Source organism: Pseudophryne corroboree, chromosome 8, assembly GCF_028390025.1.
Source record: "Pseudophryne corroboree isolate aPseCor3 chromosome 8, aPseCor3.hap2, whole genome shotgun sequence".
NCBI lineage: Eukaryota > Metazoa > Chordata > Amphibia > Anura > Myobatrachidae > Pseudophryne > Pseudophryne corroboree.
In genome coordinates, this window is record NC_086451.1 from 414,299,377 (window position 1) to 414,322,006 (window position 22,630).

The 22,630-nt window shown below is 49.5% G+C and overlaps 1 protein-coding gene and 1 pseudogene across 2 annotated transcripts in view; both read right to left on the reverse strand.

Annotated features, from left to right (window-relative positions):
• Window positions 1–22,630, reverse strand: part of RASGRP4 (RAS guanyl releasing protein 4) — a 138,450-nt gene that overhangs the window by 54,078 nt on the left and 61,742 nt on the right. The window lies entirely within an intron of this gene.
• Window positions 6,950–7,747, reverse strand: LOC134948021 (cyclin-dependent kinase 5 activator 1-like; annotated as a pseudogene).

Genomic DNA, 22,630 nt, shown 5'->3' on the forward strand with positions numbered 1-22,630 from the left:
CCCTGCGTGCCTGCTGGTCTGTGTTGCGGCCTCCGCCTTCCGTGGTCCACGGGCTCCGGCGTCTGGCTGGCGCGGCTCCCGGCGGTTCCCCGGGGCAGGGGAGCCGCCATGACACCCGGCATCACGTGGGCGGGGAGCAGGTGATGTCATCGGACTGTTCCGCCAATCCAGCGGAGGCGCGAGATTCAAAGTCAGACGCCGGGCAGAGCCTCGGCGCCTGAGTATCGTCTTCTCCCCTGACGTGGATGCCAGTGCTCTTGTTCCCGACGTATCTCTCTGCAGTCGTACCCCAGTGTCTCCGGCACTTCCAGGTGTCAGTTGCTGCACAGTTCAGCGTATACCGCGGCTGGTGTGTTTCTCTGCAATCCAGTCACCAGTGCTTCTTGGAGTCAGCGTGTGCTGTGGGCTAATCACCGCTCCCAAGTTTTGCAAGTTGCCAGTGTCTTTAATCACCGCTCTCAAGTCATACAAATCATCAGTGTCTTTAACCACCGTTCTCAAGTTCTACAAATCATCAGTGTTTTTAACAACCGGTCTCAAGTACTACAAATCATCAGTGTCTTTAACCACCGCTCTCAAGTTCTACAAATCATCAGTGTCGTTAACCACCGCTCTCAAGTTCTACAAATCATCAGTGTCTTTAATCACCGCTCTCAAGTTCTACAAATCATCAGTGTCTTTAACCACCGCTCTCAAGTTCTACAAATCATCAGTGTCTTTAACCACCGCTCTCAAGTTCTACAAATCATCAGTGTCGTTAACCACCGCTCTCAAGTTCTACAAATCATCAGTGTCTTTAATCACCGCTCTCAAGTTTTATAAATCATCAGTGTCTTTAGTCACCGCTCTCAAGTCATACAAATTATCAGTGCCTTTAACCACCGCTCACAAGTGTTTCAAATCGTCAGAGTCTCTAACCACCGTTCACCAGTTCTTCAAATCACCAGTATCTTTAAAAACATCACTTACAAGTTCTTCAGTCATTATTATCTTGTACCAACACTCACAAGTACTTATTTTCCTGGAATCCTTAGCATTGCTTACAAGTTCTCCTATAGGCCTGGACATTTCCCATACGTTCCTTCTCTGCCATGTGACATTGTGTTGCTCTCTTCCTGCAATAAAGTTCTTTAATATTTTCACCAAGCTTTACTGTCAGAGTCCTGTATGAGGAAGACCTATATTAAGCCATCCCTGTTCCGACCCAACTGTGGTTCCTCTCCTCTACCATCGGGAGAACCCCCGAGTTCACAACACCTCCAACCTAGGTCAGTGACAGTATACTCAGGCCTCATGGACCCGGGGGATCGGAGCCCAGAGGCAAGTACCATCCAGGACTTGATTTCTCGAGTACAAAGTCAGGAAGCAGCACAGGGCCAGGTGATGCATTATTTCCAGGAAATGTCTGGCCGGCTGGATGAAATTCAGACTTCTCTGGCTTCAGTAGTACCGGCCCCAGCTCCAGTACCTGCTCCAGTGGTTGTTTCTAGTAATGTTCCATCCTCCTCTGGAACCAGGTCACGCCTTCAGCTCCCTACTCCTTCTCGCTATAATGGGAATCCTAAGAATTGCCGTGGTTTTCTCAATCAGTGCGAGGTACACTTTGAACTTCTTTCACATAACTTCCCTACTGATCGGTCCAAGGTGGCATACATTATTTCTTTGCTCGAGGGTTCAGCGTTGGATTGGGTGTCTCCGTTATGGGAGCGATCTGATCCATTGGTTTCTAGTTACAGCAATTTCATTGCGTCATTCCGGAGGATCTTTGATGAGCCAGGCAGGATGACCGCTGACTCTGCAGACTTGCTTCGTGTCCGACAAGGCTCTCGTTCAGTGGGACAGTATGTGATTAATTTTCAGACCATAGCCTCAGAACTGCGTTGGAATAATTATGCCCTTTGGGCTGCCTTTTGGAACGGGCTCTCCGATCGTCTAAAGGACGAGTTGGTCACTAGAGATTTGCTGGATTCTTTAGAACAGTTGATCTCGCTCTGTGTAAAGTTGGATCTTCGCATGCAGGAACGAGGTGGTGAACGTAGTCGGTTAGATCGATCAAGGGTCCGATCTTTTCCGTCTAAGCAAACGGCTATTCCAAGTCCTGATGAACCCATGCAGATTAATCGATCTCGGCTGTCCCCAGAAGAACGTCAGCGTCGTCGTGAGGGTATACTCTGCCTCTACTGTGGAGCCGCGGATCATTTTCTCAAGTTTTGCAAGTCTCGTCCGGGAAACGGGCAGTCCTAGCTTGTTCCGGAGGAGTCGAGCTAGGGGTTTCTTCTAAACCTTCTCCGTCAGTGGACTGTTTACTCTCCATGTCTCTGTTCTCCGAGTCAATAGCCAAACCCGTTAAGGCTCTGCTGGACTCAGGGGCTGCAGGAAATGTTATTTCCCTTTCCTGTGCTCAGAATCTGGGTTTTCAGCTACGGTCGGTCGAACGACCTATTACGTTGACTGCTATCAATGGCACCCAAATTTCTAACGGTCTGATTTCAAGTTGTACAGTACCAATCAAACTGCAAGTGGGAGCTCTGCATCAAGAACATCTGGAGTTCCTAGTGATTCGGGAGATGCCCCACGATCTGGTTCTTGGCCTTCCTTGGCTTAAACTTCACAACCCTCACGTCGACTGGAGTTCGACACAAATAACATCTTGGAGTCCTTTTTGTCATTCAAATTGTCTCACCCCTGTCTATCCGCTCCGTGTATCTTCCAAGTCAGATGAAGGGCTCATTCCGGAGGCCTATTGGGAGTTTTCTGACGTGTTCTCGGAGCAAGCGGCCGATCTGCTACCACCGCATAGACCCTGGGACTGTCCCATTGAGCTCATTCCGGGGAAAATGCCGCCTCGGGGTTGCACTTATCCCTTATCATTACCCGAGACCCAAGCTATGTCGGACTATATCAAGTCTAATCTGCAGAAAGGATTCATCCGCCCCTCTACCTCCCCGGCGGGGGCGGGTTTCTTTTTTGTGAAGAAGAAGGACGGAGGGCTAAGACCCTGTATTGACTGTCGTGGTCTAAATTATGTCACCATTAAGAATAAGTATCCTTTGCCGCTCATTACGGAGCTCTTTGATAGAGTTCGCGGAGCCCGAGTTTTCACCAAACCTGATTTAAGGGGAGCTTATAATTTGATACGTATCCGACAAGGAGACGAATGGAAGACGGCCTTCAATACCAGGGATGGGTATTACGAGTACCTGGTAATGCCGTTTGGCCTCAGCAACGCTCCTGCCGTCTTCCAGGGATTCATTAACGAAGTCTTTCGGGATATGCTATACCTAAGTGTCGTGGTATATTTGGATGACATTCTGATATTTTCTAAAAATCTCACAGAGCACAGAATTCAGGTCAAAGAGGTACTTCTTCGATTACGAGAGAATCATCTTTATGGCAAGATTTCCAAATGTACCTTTGAGGTTTCTTCTATTCCATTTCTTGGTTACATCATTTCGGGCACGGAGCTTCGTATGGATCCAGAGAAACTCACTGCCATCCGGGACTTGACTTAGCCTCTTTCTTTGAAAGCGGTACAACGATTTCTGGGCTTTGCAAATTACTACCGGAAATTCATAAAGGGATTCTCTACCATCGTGGCACCTATTACTGCCCTAACCAAGAAGGGTTCTGACCCAAGTCATTGGTCCTCCGAAGCTATAGCAGCGTTCGCTCAGTTAAAGGCAGCCTTTATGTCCGCTCCAGTACTTCAGCAACCAGATTTTTCAAAACCATTCTTTTTGGAGGTTGATGCTTCCACGGTAGGCATAGGTGCCGTGCTTTCGCAGTACGCTCCAGATGGGAAGTTACATCCATGTGGTTTCCATTCTCGCAAATTCTCTCCTGCGGAACAGAATTACACCATTGGAGACAAAGAACTTTTGGCAATAAAATCTGCCTTGGAGGAATGGAGATATCTTTTGGAAGGTGCTAAACACCTAATTACAATTTTCACTGATCATAAGAATTTGCTGTACCTCAAGACGGCCCAGTGCTTGAATCCCCGTCAAGCTAGATGGGCACTCTTCTTTACTCGGTTTTCATTTGTCATTAAGTACCGGGCTGGGACTTTTAACACCAAGGCTGATGCTTTATCCCGTTCCTTAACAGCTTCGGATGAGGAGAATTCCGTTGAGAAGGCTTTGATTCTCAGTCCAGTTTCTATGTCGGCGGCTCCCACCGCTCTGGGTCCCCCTCCTGGGAGAATGTCTGTGCCTGCTAAATTTCGACCTAGGTTGTTGCAGTGGGCTCACATTTCCAAGTTTTCCGGTCATCCTGGAGTTCAAAAGATGTGGGAGTTTCTACGAAGGTCTCACTGGTGGGACACTATGAAGAAGGATATTCAAGATTATGTCAACTCATGTCCTCAGTGTGCTCAGCACAAAATTCCTTGTTTGCCTCCTGCGGGGTTGTTGCATCCACTGTCCATTCCTCAGAGGCCCTGGACCCATATCTCTATGGACTTTGTCACTGATTTGGCCCTCTCCAAGTGTCACAATACTGTCTGGGTAATTATCGACCGTTTCTCTAAGATGGCACATTTTGTACCTTTGACCGGGTTACCATCAGCGCCCAAGTTGGCTTAGTTATTTATCCGAGAACATTTCCGCCTGCACGGTTTACCTCAGGAAATCATCTCTGACCGGGGGGTACAATTCACTGCAAGATTCTGGAGAGCTCTCTGTACGGCCTTACAAATAAAACTCAAGTTTTCATCCGCTTACCATCCACAGACCAACGGGCAAACTGAACGCGTCAATCAAGATTTAGAGACTTTTCTCCGTGTTTATCTCTCTCCCTCGCAAGATGATTGGGTGGAACTGTTGCCTTGGGCCTAGTTTGCCCATAATCATCTGTACCACTCTTCGACTGGTGAGTCCCCATTTTTCATTAATTATGGGTTCCATCCTCAAGTTCCTGAATTACCCATTTGTCCTCCGGAGGATGTTCCTGCTGCAGCCTCTACTCTTCGGCACTTCAGTCAAATTTGGAGTCGAGTTCATGCTAATCTCAAGAGAGTCTCCGGCCGCTATAAATTCTTTGCGGATAGGAAGCGACGAGCAGCTCCCCAATACAAGGTTGGTGACAGGGTATGGCTCTCCACCCGCAACCTCCGGTTAAGAGTGCCCACTATGAAGTTCGCCCAAAAGTTTATTGGTCCTTACCCCGTGTTACAAGTCCTGAATCCGGTTGTCTGCAAATTGGGATTGCCTTCCCACTTCCGGATACCAAACTCCTTTCATGTTTCTCTCCTTCGCCCCCTTATTTTAAACCGGTTCCATTTAAAGTCCCCGAGGCCAACCTCTGCAGAGTCTGAAGCTGGAACGGACTTTGAAATCAAAGCTATTCTTGACTCTCGTTATCTTCACAAGAATCTACAGTATTTAGTGGAGTGGAAAGGTTTTGGCCCTGAGGAGAGGAGCTGGGTCAAGGCTACTGAAGTTATGGCTCCCCGACTGGTGCGGATTTTCCATTCCAGACATCCAACAAAACCTGGAAAGTGTCCGGGGGCCACTTCTGGAGGAGGGGGTACTGTCACACGCCATAGGCGGCGTTCACCGCGCTTACCCCTGCGTGCCTGCTGATCTGTGTTGCGGCCTCCGCCTTCGGTGGTCCACGGGCTCCGGCGTCTGGCTGGCGCGGCTCCCGGCGGTTCCCCGGGGCAGGGGCGCCACCATGACACCCGGCATCACGTGGGCGGGGAGCAGGTGACGTCATCGGACTGTTCCGCCAATCCAGCGGAGGCGCGAGATTCAAAGTCAGACGCCGGGCAGAGCCTCGGCGCCTGAGTATCGTCTTCTCCCCTGACGTGGATGCCAGTGCTCTTGTTCCCGACGTATCTCTCTGCAGTCGTACCCCAGTGTCTCCGGCACTTCCAGGTGCCAGTTGCTGCACAGTTCAGCGTATACCGCGGCTGGTGTGTTTCTCTGCAATCCAGTCACCAGTGCTTCTTGGAGTCAGCGTGTGCTGTGGGCTAATCCCCGCTCCCAAGTTTTGCAAGTTGCCAGTGTCTTTAATCACCGCTCTCAAGTCATACAAATCATCAGTGTCTTTAACCACCGTTCTCAAGTTCTACAAATCATCAGTGTCTTTAACCACCGCTCTCAAGTTCTACAAATCATCAGTGTCTTTAATCACCGCTCTCAAGTTTTATAAATCATCAGTGTCTTTAGTCACCGCTCTCAAGTCATACAAATCATCAGTGCCTTTAACCACCGCTCACAAGTGTTTCAAATCGTCAGAGTCTCTAACCACCGTTCACCAGTTCTTCAAATCACCAGTATCTTTAAAAACATCACTTACAAGTTCTTCAGTCATTATTATCTTGTACCAACACGCACAAGTACTTCTTTTCCTGGAATCCTTAGCATTGCTTACAAGTTCTCCTATAGGCCTGGACATTTCCCATACGTTCCTTCTCTGCCATGTGACATTGTATTGCTCTCTTCCTGCAATAAAGTTCTTTAATATTTTCACCAAGCTTTACTGTCAGAGTCTTGTATGAGGAAGACCTATATTAAGCCATCCCTGTTCCGACCCAACTGTGGTTCCTCTCCTCTACCATCGGGAGAACCCCCGAGTTCACAACACCTCCAACCTAGGTCAGTGACAGACAGTATCATCCTTTATACCCCACCAGACCCCTCTAAACAACAGTGCATTGTTACAGTGAGAATATTGGAGAATTTAGCATAGTTGAACCCTATCCATGTATGAGACCTGTCAAGCAAACAATGCAACAACCAATTTTGTAGAAACAAAAACTTTTTTTATTGTAAATGCACAGTAGCTTAGGCCTAGTACACATCCAGACGATATCGGCACGATTTGCCCGGCGACCAGATGGAGCACCAATGGACATGAGTCTTCTCTGCCGGATCAGGGGATGGGGCCTGGAACTCTGATGTGTGATGACCTTTTCTTTATATAACACCAGCAAGTCATGACGATCCTAAGCCATTGTTGTGTTCTCCTGTCCACCCTCAGCTTTAAGATCACCAAAGATCTGGATGAAATATTGTCTATCAGCATTGATGCGCAGCATCTTTGAACTCATCAAGTCAATCACATAGAGGCAACTGCTCCAAAAGGCTTCCTTTGAGCTTTCGACCAGGAAAGGCCTCAGTTGGTAGGCGGTTTCACTACCCATGTATGTGAATGCCAGGTACAGACATGTTGACAGATATGCCTATAGTTCCTGCTCACTGTCCAGCTCTGATGGAATGACCTCTCGGCAAAGCATGTAGAGGAAGACTACATTGGCCGGGGTAAGGAAGCCTACTAGCTGTCCGCATCCAGAGAAATACCTGTCTATGCTTGTCATCCATAGAGCAATCTGTGTAGGTGACAGATTCTTCAGCTTGTTGCACCTCCGACGGATGAACTCCCCGAGACAGCTCAGGAGCTCACTGGTGGTTGCCTGTACCATCTGGTATTTTGCTGACCCGCAGCCATCAGGTGCTTCCCTCTTTGCAAAAGTATCATGCGTGGCCTGTGTGTAGGTAGATAAATCAACACAGGACAGGGAACTCTTCAGGCTCTCACTGACAAGGTGGGTGACATCAGTTTGGACATTTTTGGGTTGTCTCTTTTTGGCCATAAAACGCCTGAAGCGCCAGATGAGTGAACGTCTCTCACCAGATTTTCCAGTCTCGCTGTCCTCTACAGCAGTGCGATGGGCCCCAGTTGATGAGTCTTCATCCGGTAGACTTGCCTTGCGGCAGCACGAGAATGGGAAACCGTTCCACATTCTTATTCAAGGTCTTATTCTTGATTTGTTGAACCCGCAAATAAAAGTGTCTGCAGGAATCAAACTCTAATTACTGTCTGTGATAACTCTGACTGCTGAAAACAATCAGAAAGGCACGGTCCGTTTCCTTCGCGTTGTATATGAAGCTACCCAGTTGAGGTCTGAGTAGCAACTGAGTCCAGCAGGTTGTAGACAGAGATTTTCCCTGCTTACAGTGGCATTGTAACATCCCTGTGATGCATAAGCTGGTGATTGTGATGCGTTATTTATGGTAATGAGCTACATGTAGGCAATTCAACAAGTGATGAAAATTGGTGAAAATATAGAAGATATTATCGCCCTATTACGGCCCTGGGAGAGAGGGAATATGTATAAAAAAATTATAGAGAAGTAGATAGGATATTTGAATCATCCCAATAGCTAATTGGTTGAAAATAAAACAAATGCAAAGCAATGGATCCATACCGCTCCTCCTGCTCTTCCTATGTGTCAAGAAAAATGATTTACCGTTTATAAAACGAGAGCGTTTTTCTTTTCTCAAAAAAAAACCTGACTTTTTTGGGAGTTTTATTTTTTATTTTTGTGTGCATGTGTTGGGGAGGGTGGGGGGTGGCTTTCTAGTTCATTGTTTTGTTTGGGGGCCAGCCTTCACGGCCGTACAGTTACTTGTAGTGCTATCATTTACCACTAGAGGGCAGCATATACAGTAATCCAGTTTTAACAAAATCTCATCCTATATTTCATTGTACAATACTTTCCATGCTAGTATTATTATTATTATTATTATCATTATTATTTAATCTTTCTGTGGCGCCACAAGGGTTCCGCAGCATCTAACAAAGTACATAAACACATGAGCACACAGGAAAACAGTCACTTACATTACAAGACCAAGAAAAACTAGGACATGGTTTATAAACATTGCTGTATCAGTGGTCACAGCACTCAGATAAGCAGCATAGTGGCAGAAACCGAGGGTTAGGTGCCACTGTAGTGACATGGAGTAGATAATGGTATTAGTAGGGAAGTCAATGCACATGAGGAAAGAGGGCCCTGCTCGTGAGAGCTTACATTCTAAAGTTTCTTTATGTATGTATCATGTATCGTTCTAATGCCAAACACCGCAATTCAGGTGACAACTGTGTCACAGTCTTCTGTTTCCTAAAGAGTGGTTACCAGAATCCTCGCAAAGATAATAAGCAATTTATCTATCTGATAGGTATGTATGTGTATGTATTTATGTATGTATGTATGTATGTATGTGTATGCATTTATGTATGTATGTATGTATGTATGTGTGTATGTATGTGTGTATATATATATATATATATATATATATACACACACACACACACACACACACACACACACACACACACACACACACACAGGTTGAGTATCCCATATCCAAATATTCCGAAATCCGAAATATTCCGAAATACAGAATTTTTTGAGTCAGAGTGAGATAGTGAAACCTTTGTTTTCTGATGGCTCAATGTACACAAACTTTGTTTAATACACAAAGTTATTAAAAATATTAGATTAAATGACCCTTAGGCTGTGTGTGTAAGGTGTATCTGAAACATAAATGAATTGTGTGAATGTACACATGTACACACACTTTGTTTAATGCACAAAGTTATTACAAATACTGGCTAAAATTACCTTCAGGCTGTGTGTATAGGTGTAAATGAAACATAAATGCATTCTGTGCTTAGACTTAGGTCCCATCGCCATGATATCTCATTATGGTATGCAATTATTCCACAATACGGAAAAATCCCATATCCAAAATACCTCTGGTCCCAAGCATTTTGGATAAGGGATACTCAATAAATATATATATATATATATATATATATATCAAAACGCAATTATACCTAATTACTGCGCTGGTGCGGCAGCCCTCTAATTCGATCCTCCTGTTAGTGAGGACCATACAAAACAACACCTCCAGCAAATTGAATCAGAGTGCGCTCTCAATCACTTAAACTGGTTACCAACTAAAAATTGACCAAATGATTATGGCTTTACACAATTTATTAAAAGCAAAGTATTGCCCAATCTAGACAGAGGTAACCCTTTTTCACAATTACAGATCACAATATATGTCAAATGTACAATAGTGTAGGGTTTCTTTTCTCTCTGTCTTCAACCCTGACGCGTTTCGTCCTTCGTGGACTTCTTCAGTGGGATGGTCAACACAGCAAATGGTCAGTCCATGAAGCAACCATATATGAATTCAATGGGTTGAAACACTCTAATGCTCAATAGCACTTGGGAGAGCACATAGGAACTACTGCTGTATCTGTGGCCTATTTCTCTCACACATCATTATTTTGAGGCTCACCCAAAGTGGGATATTTACCCATATACCATTTGGACCAGCGTGTTTTTTGGAAAGAGGTCCATTGCTAATTTAGTCTAAAGTGTTCAACACTATTGAGCATTAGAGTGTTTCAACCCATTGAATTCATATATGGTTGCTTCATGGACTGACCATTTGCTGTGTTGACCATCCCTCTGAAGAAGTCCACGAAGGACGAAACGCGTCAGGGTTGAAGACAGAGAGAAAAGAAACCCTACACTATTGTACATTTGACATATATTGTGATCTGTATTTGTGAAAAAGGGTTACCTCTGTCTAGATTGGGCAATACTTTGCTTTTAATAAATTGTGTAAAGCCATAATCATTTGGTCAATTTTTAGTTGGTAACCAGTTTAAGTGATTGAGAGCGCCCTCTGATTCAATTTGCTGGAGATATATATATATATATATATATATATATATATATATATATACATACACTCTCGGCTATTCAGTGAAGCTCAGACACCAGCCAGGTAGAATATCAGTGTTTCAATTTGAATAGATTGTCATATCCTGATGACAATTTATTCAAATTGAAACGTGCCGCACATTGTGTTTATTTATCTGTCCCCGTTGGATGGTGCAGGCCCTGGCGTAGTTGCTAGCAATTACAGGGCATGTCAGGCCACTTGCTGAATATATATATATATATATATATATATATGTATATATATTAATCTCATGTCTGTCTGTCATATCTAACTATCAGTGATGTGCGGCAGGTGATGCTATTATGCTAACATATGCTCCAGAGTTTTGACTTTATAAAGTATCTAAAAAATATAAAGCATATATTAGAAATATTTTCTTTGTATTATTCTAATCATTATTATAGTCAAAACCCTTGAGAAAAAAAGTCTATGGCCAGGCCCGGCGCTACCCGCTCAGCGAAGGGATGCAGTGCAGGGAGGCGCTGGGACGGATAGGCGCTCCCCCTGCTCTGCATTCCTTCCCTGCTGCGCCGTCCTGTCCCCCCTGCTGCTGGTGCAGCTGCCAGTGCTGTGTCTGTCACTGTATGACAGGCACTGGCAGCGGGCACCTGCAGCATGAAAAGCCTCCTCCCTCCCCTCACCTGTGCTGTGTGACAGCGCCGAGTACAGGACAGAAGGGGGCGGAGCTACACAGGACGGAAGGGGCGTGGCTAAACGGATCAGAAGGGGCGGGGCTACACGGACCAGGCTGCAGTGCTCATGTACAGAGGGAGACTGGCTTAGGTAAGTGGAGGGTGAGAGAGAAGTGTGTGTGTATATGGTGGGTGTGTATGTGTGTGTATATATGTGTGAATTGTGTGTGTGTGTGTGTGTGTGTGTGTGTGTGTGTGTGTGTGTGTGAGGTATGTCTGTGCGCGCACTTTATGGACACTACTACTGGGGGGGCATTACGTATAACGACGCTACTACTGGGGGGGGCATTACATGTAAGAACGCTACTACTACTGGGGGGGTCATTACGTATAAGGACGCTACTGCTACTGGGGGGGGGGCATTACGTATAAGGACGCTACTACTACTGGGGGGGGCATTACATGTAAGAACGCTACTACTACTGGGGGGGGCATTACGTATAAGGACGCTACTACTACTGGGGGGGGGGGGCATTACGTATAAGGACGATACTACTACTGGGGTGCACTACGTATAAGGATGCTACTACTACTGGGGGGCATTACGTATAAGGATGATACTACTACTGGGGGTGGGGGCATTACGTATAAGGACGATACTACTACTGGGGGGGGGCATTACGTATAAGGACGCTATTACTACGGGGGGGGGCATTACGTGTAGCAACGCTACTATTGGGTGGGCCATTACGTGTAAGGACGCTACTACTACTGGGGCTGGGGGCATTACGTATAAGGACGATACTACTACTGGGGTGCACTACGTATAAGGACGCTACTACTACTGGGGGGGGGCATTACGTATAAGGACGATACTACTACTGGGGTGCACTACGTATAAGGACGCTACTACTACTGGGGGGGGCATTACGTATAAGGACGATACTACTACTTGAGGGCATTATGTATAAGGACGCTACTATTACTGGGAGGGCATTACGTATAACAATGCTACTACTGGGGGGAGGGCATTACGTATAAGGATGCTACTAGTGCGCAGAGCATTATGTATAAGGACGGTACCACTACTGGGGGCACATTACGTATAAGAACGCTACTACTACTGGGAGGGCATTACGTATAAGGACGCTACTACTACTGGGGGGCATTACATATAAGGACGCTACTACTTCTAGGGGGGGATTACGTATAAGGACGCTTCTACTGCTGGGCGTGCACTACGTATAAGGACGCTACTACTACTGGGAGGTATTACGTATAAGGACGCGTCTACTACTGGGGGTGCACTACGTATAAGGACGCTACTACTACTGGGGGGTATTACGTATAAGGACGCGTCTACTACTGGGGGTGCACTACGTATAAGGACGCTACTACTACTGGGGGGCATTATGTATAAGGATGCTACTACTACTGGGGGGGCATTATGTATAAGGACGCTACTACTACGGGGGGGGCATTATGTATAAGGATGCTACTACTACTGGGGGGGATTATGTGTAAGGATGCTACTACTACTGGGGGGGGCATTATGTATAAGGACACTACTACTACTGGGGGGCATTATGTATAAGGATGCTACTACTACTGGGGGGCATTATGTATAAGGATGCTACTACTACTGGGGGGGCATTATGTATAAGGACACTACTACTACTGGGGGGGCATTATGTATAAGAATGCTACTATTACTGGGGTGCATTACATATAAGGACGCTACTACTACGGGTGGGGCATTACGTATAAGATTAATAAGATTGTGCTACATTGTGGCGTAATTTTAAATGGGGGTACTATTGTGTGGCCATGCCCCTTACTTGTGAGACCACACCCCTTTTCCCGGCGCGCGCCAAAGGAATATGGGAGGGCGCAAATTTATAGTTTGCAGGGGGGCGCCGAACACCCTAGCACCGGCCCTGTCTATGGCCTCCCCTGATTATCGTTTCCGCACATCCATAATCAAATCTCCACCAGATTTCCACCATAGTTGCCTACCCTCCCGCATTCTGCAGGAGACTCCCTGAAATAGTAGCGACCTCCCTCACTCCCTGAATAGTGCAGCAATCTCCCTGCACAATGATCCATATGGCTACATGCATTATAAATACGGTTTCTCATGGCCACTTACAGTATAAGGAACCTCTTGTAAAACACAATACACGAACAAACAAATACTGAAAAATATCAGTGTCTTTTCTTCAACAAGTAGCTCTTACCAAGTTTAGGGCTCATTTACATTTGGATGTAAGTCATTTTTATGATACGCCTCTCAGATATAGAAGTATACGTCAGCTCTGATAGGTGTTACTTTAACACTCTCCCTGAAATGCTTTTTCAAAAGTAGGCAATGTAGAGATGTGCCCTGTAGGCACATCAGCGGTGCTGACTGTGGACAGCAGTGGGGGCATTAGGTCCTAGTGTATTTTGGCCGATTAGGGATATGATAAGGTGACCTTGGGCACAAGGCCCAGGTCACCCAACGGGCAACAAGTTAGGCGGGCGCTAGGCCCGTGGGCGAAATCAGGCCTCCGGCCTGTGTGCAGCTAGGGGGCGCTAGGCCCAGTGAATAAGACCCCTGAGGTGAATAAAGGTGGCACTGGGCGCTAGGCCCAGGCCACCCTGAGGTATTTAGGTAGGCAGGCCTGGGGCCCACATAAGGGAAGGTACAGGAGGTGAGTAGGCCGTGCGGCGCCCACCCCCTTTCCAGCGGGAGGGATTTAAAGGGACAGCACCGTGTGATCTTGTTTCCGATATTGTGATGTATGTTGTTACCGTGCAGGGCAAAGTGTATGTGTTGTTTAAGTTGTGCATAGTTGTGTTGCACCACCCACACGAGCTAGTTTGAGGGCTCTGTTTATGTAGCTAGTGTAGCGGACGCACACTAGGGTAGTTCTTGGCCCTGCACGGCTGTTTCTCTTTGCCTCCTTACAGGGACCTGTAAGTGGAGAAGATCGGAGTGCAAGACTTGTGACGGTGAGTAGCATCCGTGTACGTTTGTCCCTTGTCTGTCCCCGAGCGCCGGAGTCGGGATTGCTCACGGACGTGAGAATCCTTTTCATCACACTACGTGCGAGAGCGCGAGTGTGTGAAATCTGGGTGGCTGAGGCTTTGTGCCGGTGATGACCTTTCACCCAACCGGTGAAGGTCGCGGTCACCCCTGGGGTATCCCCTTTTCCGGTGGAAGAAGGGTTGATACCCCCCTTGAGGTAACCTATTCTCTCCTCAGCTCGGTCGTCGGTCAGCTCCGACAGGGAATCGCCGTGTCCGGATCCGATTGAAGATTGCCAGGTCCGTTGAAGGTTCCGGTACCTGAAGGTGAGAGTGAGAGCGGCGCCTGGTGAGTACCGAATCTACACCTGCACGGCAGCAGGCACCACCACACCGCAGCCGCACCTCTCACACTTGGCGTAGTCGGCAGGATCAAGGAGACCGGATCACGGACACGATGTGGAACGCCACCAAGAAGACCTCCCTGCGGATGGCTCCGGAACAGACTCACCCACGGACGCGTGCGGACCAGAGCGACTGGGTGACGGTGTCTGGGGCAGACCTCCTGAAGATGGTGCAGCGGTCGGTCCAGCGTGGAAAGGAAGAGCGCCGGGAGAAGGGGCGCAAGAAGACCGCTGTGACGCCCTGCAAGAAATGTCGGCAAACAGGGCACTTTGTCGGCAAGTGTACTTGGCGAGAGACGTCCCCAAAGAAGGTGGTCCAGGAAGCGGACCGAAGACGTCAGAAGGGCCAAGCGAAGAAGGAGACCTGGTGTTTGCTCTGCGGAAACTACGGGCATGAGCACAACAGTTGTCCCTGGGACGAAGAGTTGAGCGAAGACGAGGTTGATCCCTGGTGTGAAAGCTGTGGAGATCCCCGACATCGGCTCCTGGAATGTCCATGGACGGAAGACAGGACGGACTACGAGGCCACGGTGAAGCAGATGACGGAGTCTCGTCAGCAACTTTGGGACCGGGTGGCTGCAGAGCCTGTGTGTGCGCTCTGCGAGGCGAGAGGACATGCGCTTCCCGATTGTCCGTGGAATGAAGACCGGATGATGGCGGATGGTCGTGCCCAGAGATGGGAGGAGGAAACCAGGGAAATGGAGCGGAAGACCCTGCTTGAAGTTAGTTTGCAGGTGCCCATTTCCTCTGAGCCGGAACCAACGGGTGAAGATTCCCCAGTGAAGGAGGTGGACCAGGAACCCGTCTTGGAGAAGGTGGCAGTGGCCCTCCCTTGTTGGAAGTGTCGGCGACCAGGACATGCGGCCAGTGAGTGCCCCTGGGAAGATGCCGCGGACCTACTCTGTCCCAAGAAAGAGACCCCAGTAAGGCAGAATCCTTTCCCGCATAAGGCGGAGGTGGACGACTGGGAGGTGAAGAGACCACGCTGCGAAGAAAAGCGTGAAGACCCAGTGACTGAGACGTCCGGAATCTCCCCGCGATGGAACCGTCCACGACCAGGACGTGCGGAACAGATGTGTCCTGGGTACCTAGAGATGCCAGCGGAAGCGAAGGAGTACGCTGAGGAAGCAGAGGTGCCAGCGGAAGCGAAGAAGTACGCTGAGGAGGAAAATAGTCCCCTAGTCCAGGTATCGGTGGAGGAGGACTCGGACTACGGTGAGCTGTCCGCCGACGAATCCCTCCCAGAACAGATGGAGGACGACTCTGGCATCGGAAGCGCCGACGAGAGTGACTGGCAGGATCGGGTGGAGTCATGCTCCCAGTTGAATGCCCTCCGTGAAGAGGAGGAGATAGTCCTGGAGCAAGAGTACCTGCCGGGAGTGCCGAAATGGACGGACGTACGGGGACAGGATCGTGATGCCGTGGGAGGACCCGTTCCAGAGGAAGACACAGGACCTTTGGAGATGCCCCACGAGGAAATTCGACATATGATGGCTGTTGCCCGGGAGGAAATGGATGCCCCGGAGGATTCCGCTGTTGGGTGGTGGTCGGTACCACGCCCTGAAAACAGGGACGATGTCCCAGACGATCTGGAAGGCCAAGAGTGGGGGACTGCTGTCCCCATGGAGGAAGATTCCCCTTGGTGGCCCACGTTGAGCGACCGTGGGGAGATGCCACTTCCCCAGAGGATCCACCGATGGAGGTCAGGAGGAACGAAGAAGAGGAACCCGGAGCTGGAGGTGGAAGGATGTGGGGTCACAGCCTGTCCGGGCTGGACCCTTGAACACAACCTCGCCGGAGGGACCTCGGAATTCCCTGACCCGCGGACAATGGACGTCGTGGAGATCTTTGTAGGGACTACAAAGGAAAAAGGGGGGGGAAATGTAGAGATGTGCCCTGTAGGCACATCAGCGGTGCTGACTGTGGACAGCGCTGGGGCAGCTTGTCTGCCCCCAGTGCCTGTCAGTGCGTGGCGGCGGCGGGTGTCCGGTGCAGGGATTACCCTTTTCCCTGCACCGGACCAGAGGCTGCAGAGGGCTTTGAATGTTGGCTCCCTCCGGGAGCCAATCGCGGCTCCCGGAGCGGCGGCCAGTCAGAGAGGGACGCGGCGAGCCAATCGGCGCTCGCAACGTCATAGGCCCCGCCCCCCGGCGTCTGACGTCAGACGCCGGGCGGGAGCCGAAGAGGTGGAGAAGCGCGCCGAAGAGCGGGAGAGAAGCGGCCGGGACTCGGAGGGAGAAGACCGCGCGGGTGAGCGGAGGAGACGCCGCGAGGAGAAGAAGAAGACGGCCGTGGAAAGAGGAGCTCCGGTGGCCGCTGAAGAGGCCAGAAGACGTCGGCCTGCAGGAAGGAGATGTCCAGCGGCGGCTGGACGCAGAAGAGCGGAGGCGGCGCCGCTGGCCAGGACGGGTCAGCGGCAGAAGAGGACGTTGGAGATCCCTGGAGCAGGTGAGGCCTCGGTGAGGCAACTTTCACCCCCTCCCCTTTTCCTCCCTCGACCACCAGGGACGGGCATTAGGCCCGGGGGCACAATTCGGGCACTAGGCCTGTTGCGCAGATAGGAGGTTGGGGGGGGTCATCTCCATAGTCGGTGGTTTGGGCGTTAGGCCCAAGCCACCTCAACGGCGCCGTAGGCGGGCATTAGGCCCGAGGGGTGAAACAGGCACTAGGCCTGGGGGCCAAATAGGGGGCATTAGGCCCTAGTGTATTTTGGCCGATTAGGGATATGATAAGGTGACCTTGGGCACAAGGCCCAGGTCACCCAACGGGCAACAATTTAGGCGGGCTCTAGGCCCGTGGGCGAAATCAGGCCTCCGTCCTGTGTGCAGCTAGGGGGCGCTAGGCCCAGTGAATAAAACCCCCGAGGTGAATAAAGGTGGCACTGGGCGCTAGGCCCAGGCCACCCTGAGGTATTTAGGTAGGCAGGCCTGGGGCCCACATAAGGGAAGGTACAGGAGATGAGTAGGCCGTGCGGCTCCCACGCCCCTTTCTAGCGGGAGGGATTTAAAGGGACAGCACCGTGTGATCTTGTTTCCGATATTGTGATGTATGATGTTACCATGCAGGGCAAAGTGTATGTGTTGTTTAAGTTGTGCATAGTTGTGTTGCACCACCCACACGAGCTAGTTTGAGGGCTCTGTTTATGTAGCTAGTGTAGCGGACGCACACTAGGGTAGTTCTTGGCCCTGCACGGCTGTTTCTCTTTGCCTCCTTACAGGGACCTGTAAGTGGAGAAGATCGGAGTGCAAGACTTGTGACGGTGAGTAGCATCCGTGTACGTTTGTCCCTTGTCTGTCCCCGAGCGCCGGAGTCGGGATTGCTCACGGACGTGAGAATCCTTTTCATCACACTACGTGCGAGAGCGCGAGTGTGTGAAATCTGGGTGGCTGAGGCTTTGTGCCGGTGATGACCTTTCACCCAACCGGTGAAGGTCGCGGTCACCCCTGGGGTATCCCCTTTTCCGGTGGAAGAAGGGTTGATACCCCCCTTGAGGTAACCCATTCTCTCCTCAGCTCGGTCGTCGGTCAGCTCCGAGAGGGAATCGCCGTGTCCGGATCCGATTGAAGTTTGTCAGGTCCGTTGAAGGTTCCGGTACCTGAAGGTGAGAGAGAGAGCGGCGCCTGGTGAGTACCGAATCTACACCTGCACGGCAGCAGGCACCACCACACCGCAGCCGCACCTCTCACACAAGTATGACAGAACATGCCCATGAGATCTCCTCCTCAAGCCAGGCCAGCCTTACAAGTGTTATTCAGTAAGCTCCAGCCTCACATTGCCGACTGACAGCTGTGCAGGAGGTGGGGCTTCAAGTGGGCAAATGAAAACACAAGGGACTTGGAGTTGCAGGAGTTTAAAGTGAGAGACAGCAGCAGCAGCAGCAGCGTGAAGAGGGGAGGAGGAAGAGGGAGGTCCACAGCTCTGCTAGGTCCTGACTCAGAGGGTAAGGTAATTCAGACCTGATCGCTCGCTAGCTGTTTTTTGCAGTCCTGCATTTGCATAGTCGCCGCCCACCCCGGGGTGTCATGGCACCCAGTTTGGGAACCACTGTAAGCAGATGAACTGTCCTTTTAAGACTCACTTGCATGTGTTGCCATAATAGTGCCATGGTAAAGATTGCTGCCTGGTCTCCTGCCAGGCTATGCAATGCTAGGTGGGGGTTCCCAAAATCCTTATTTCAGTCTTATTTAGATAGGGTCAGGTGGCGATTATGTAGACGAAAAAGATATTGTTGAAATGTCTCAACCACGTGGCATTTACACAAAAAGCACATGGAGACAAAAGTGAGAGAAAAGAGTAAATAAATCATTAAACACATGCAAGAGAGAGAGAAAAAAGGAAATATAGAAAAAAAGGAAGGGGGGCAAACACAAATAAACAACGCAAGTAAAAATAGGATTTTAATACCTAACGGTAAATCCTTTTCTCTTAGTCCGTAGAGGATGCTGGGGTAACCATAAGAACCATGGGGTATAGACGGGATTCGCAGGAGACATGGGCACTTTAAGACTTTGAATGGGTGTGAACTGGCTCCTCCCTCTATGCCCCTCCTCCAGACTCCAGTTATAGGAACTGTGCCCAGGGAGATGGACATTTCAAGGTAAGGAATTATTGTTAAACTAAGGTGAGATACATACCAGCTCACACCGCAAACACGCCACGCAACATGGCATTCAACAAAACTCAAGCCAACGGCATGAACAATGTCAGCAACAGGCTGACTATAACCATATCACAACCTGTGTGTAACCATAACTAATAACTGCAGATACAGTACGCACTGGGACGGGCGCCCAGCATCCTCTACGGACTAGGAGAAAAGGATTTATCGGTAGGTATTAAAATCCTATTTTCTCATACGTCCTAGAGGATGCTGGGGTAACCATAAGAACCATGGGGTATACCACAGCTCTAGAACGGGCGGGAGAGTGCGAATGACTCTGCAGCACCGATTGACCAAACATGAGGTCCTCCTCGGCCAGGGTATCAAACTTGTAAAACTTAGCAAAAGTGTTTGAACCCGACCAAGTAGCTGCTCGGCAAAGTTGTAACGCCGAGACCCCCTGGGCAGCCGCCCAGGACGCGCCCACCTTCCTGGTAGAATGGGCCTTCACTGATTTTGGTAACGGCAATCCAGCCGTAGAATGAGCCCGCTGAATCGTAGCACAAATCCAGCGTGCAATAGTCTGTTTGGAAGCAGGAGCCCCAATCTTGTTGGGATCATACAGGACAAACAGACCCTCCATTTTCCTAATCTGAGACGTTCTGGTGACATAAATTTTTAAAGCTCTGACCACATCGAGAGACTTCGACTCCACCAAGACGTCAGAAGACACTGGCACCACAATAGGTTGGTTCATGTGGAACGACGACACCACCTTCAGCAGAAATTGTTGACGAGTCCTCAACGCTGCTCTATCTTCATGGAAGATCAAATAAGGGCTCTTGTGAGACTAGGCCGCTAACTCCGATACCCGCCTTGCGGATGCCAAGGGCAACAGCATGACCACTTTCCAAGTGACAAATTTCAACTCTACCTTCTGTAATGGTTCAAACCAATGTGATTGAAGGAACTGCAACACCACGTTAAGATCCCATGGTGCCACTGGAGGCACAAATGGAGGTTGGATGTGCAACACGTCTTTCACGAAAGTCTGAACTTCTGGAAGGGAGGCCAATTGTTTTTGAAAGAAAACCGATAAGGCTGAAATTTGTACTTTAATTGAGCCCAACTTTAAGCCCGCATCCAAACCAGCTTGTAGAAAATGGAGAAAACGTCCTAACTGAAATTCTTCCGTAAAAGCCTTCTTGGATTCACACCAAGACACATATTTTCCCCAAATATGGTGGTAATGTTTAGACGTTACCCCTTTTCTAGCCTGAAGAAGTGTGGGAATGACTTCACAGGGAATAGCCTTTCGGGCTAGGATCCGGCATTCAACCGCCACGCCGTCAAACGTAGCCGTGGTAAGTCTTGATACACGCACCGCCCCTGCTGTAACAGATCTTCTCGTAGAGGAAGAGGCCTGGGATCTCCTATGAGTAATTCCTGAAGATCTGGATACCAAGCCCTCCTTGGTCAGTCTGGAACAATGAGGATCGCCTGAACCTTTGTTCTTCTTATGATCTTTAGTACGTTTGGAATGAGAGGAAGCGGAGGGACTACATACACCGACTGAAATACCCATTGTGTTACTAGGGCGTCCACTGCTATTGCTTGAGGGTCCCACGACCTGGAACAATATTTCTGAAGTTTCTTGTTGAGACGAGACGCCACCATGTCTATTTGAGGAACTCCCCAAAGACTTGTCACTTCTGTGAAGACCTCTTGATGAAGACCCCACTCTCCTGGATGGAGATCATGTCTGCTGAGGAAGTCTGCTTCCCAGTTGTCCACTACTGGAATGAAAATTGCTGACAGAGCGCTTGTATGTTTTTCCGCCCAACGGAGAACTTTCGTGGCCTCTGCCATTGCTGCTCTGCTTTTTGTTCCGCCCTGGAGGTTTATGTACGCTGCTGCTGTTACATTGTCCGATTGAATCAGGACGGGCAGATTGCGCAGAAGATGTTCCGCTTGAAGAAGGCCGTTGTAAATGGCGCTTAACTCCAGAACATTTATGTGTAGACAAGTTTCTTGGCTTGACCATCTTCCCTGGAAGTTTTCCCCCTGTGTGACTGCACCTCAGCCTCGGAGACTCGCATCCGTGGTTACTAGGATCCAGTCCTGGATCCCGAACCTGCGCCCCTCTAGGAGGTGAGAGCTGTTCAGCCACCACAGGAGCGAGATTCTGGTCTTGGAAAACAGGATTATCCTTCGGTGCATGTGAAGGTGGGATCTGGACCACTTGTCCAACAGATCCCACTGAAACACCCTGGCATGGAATCTACCAAACTGAATGGCCTCATAAGCCGCCACCATTTTCCCCAGCAACCGAGTGCATTGATGGATTGACCCTCTTGCCGGTTTCAGAAATTGTTTGACCAGGTTCTGAATTTCCAGAGCCTTTTCCACTGGAAGAAAAAGTCTCTGTGTCCAGAATCATTCCCAGAAAAGACAGCCGCGTCGTCGGCACCAACTCAGGCTTGCCTACCCTCCCGCATTCAGCGGGAGGCTCCCGATTTTTACATGAGCCTCCCGCTGCCCCGCATACCTTGTCAGCCCTCCCGATTTTCAAGTCTTTATCCCCGTAAATTCGGACTGCGCAAGTCCGGAAATGCGGGGGGCGGGGCCTGCAGGGGAGAGGCAGACTGTGTCCTGTGAGAGCTCTATGCGCTGCAGACTGTCAGAGTCTGCAGCAGGATGTGAAGACTGAGCACAGCAGCCACCTGTAGTGTACAGAGGAGCACATGATCCGGCAGCCAGGGATCTGCATCCCGGTGGCTGGCCCCGCCCACCACACTAACAGTACAGTAGGCAGCGTGACAGAGCCCAGCCTTCCTGCTCCTGCTTGTGTCTGCCCTGTACTATCTTCCCCACCACACACTCCCTGCTCTTCACAGGAGGGACTCAGGGAGCAACAAACCAGGTGTATACTGTTGTTAGGGTCTCCTGCCCTGTGCTGCCACATCGTCATGGCAACCGGGAGACAAGTGCTAGCGGAGTAACCTGAGCGCAGCTGATACTCCGGTTCGGGTCTTTTGCTGTGCAGTGGTTACAGGCTCTGTGCACGGCAGGGGATCCGGTGCTGGTTTTTGTGCTCACAGTCTGTGAGGTCTGAGTGGGGCGTGGACAGCACCTGCTTTATAAGGCCTCTTCTCAGGTTAAGCAGATGCTGCTGAATCTTTGTTGGTTAGTCAGTTCCTGAAAGTTAGCCAGTACTGTGTAGCTTTGTATTTGTTGTTGCTTACTGCAAATAGGCCTGGGGATTTGGTACTACACTCTGCCAATCCAGACCTAGCAGTAAGACTGGAGTCAGTCGTTTAACCTGCTGGGGTTCTTTTGCTACTCTGTGAACTTAGCAGGTTTGCGGCTGTATTCTCAGACTGCCTGCCTAAATCCTGTCTCACTGTGCAAGGTGTTCAGGTATTCAGTTTAGTG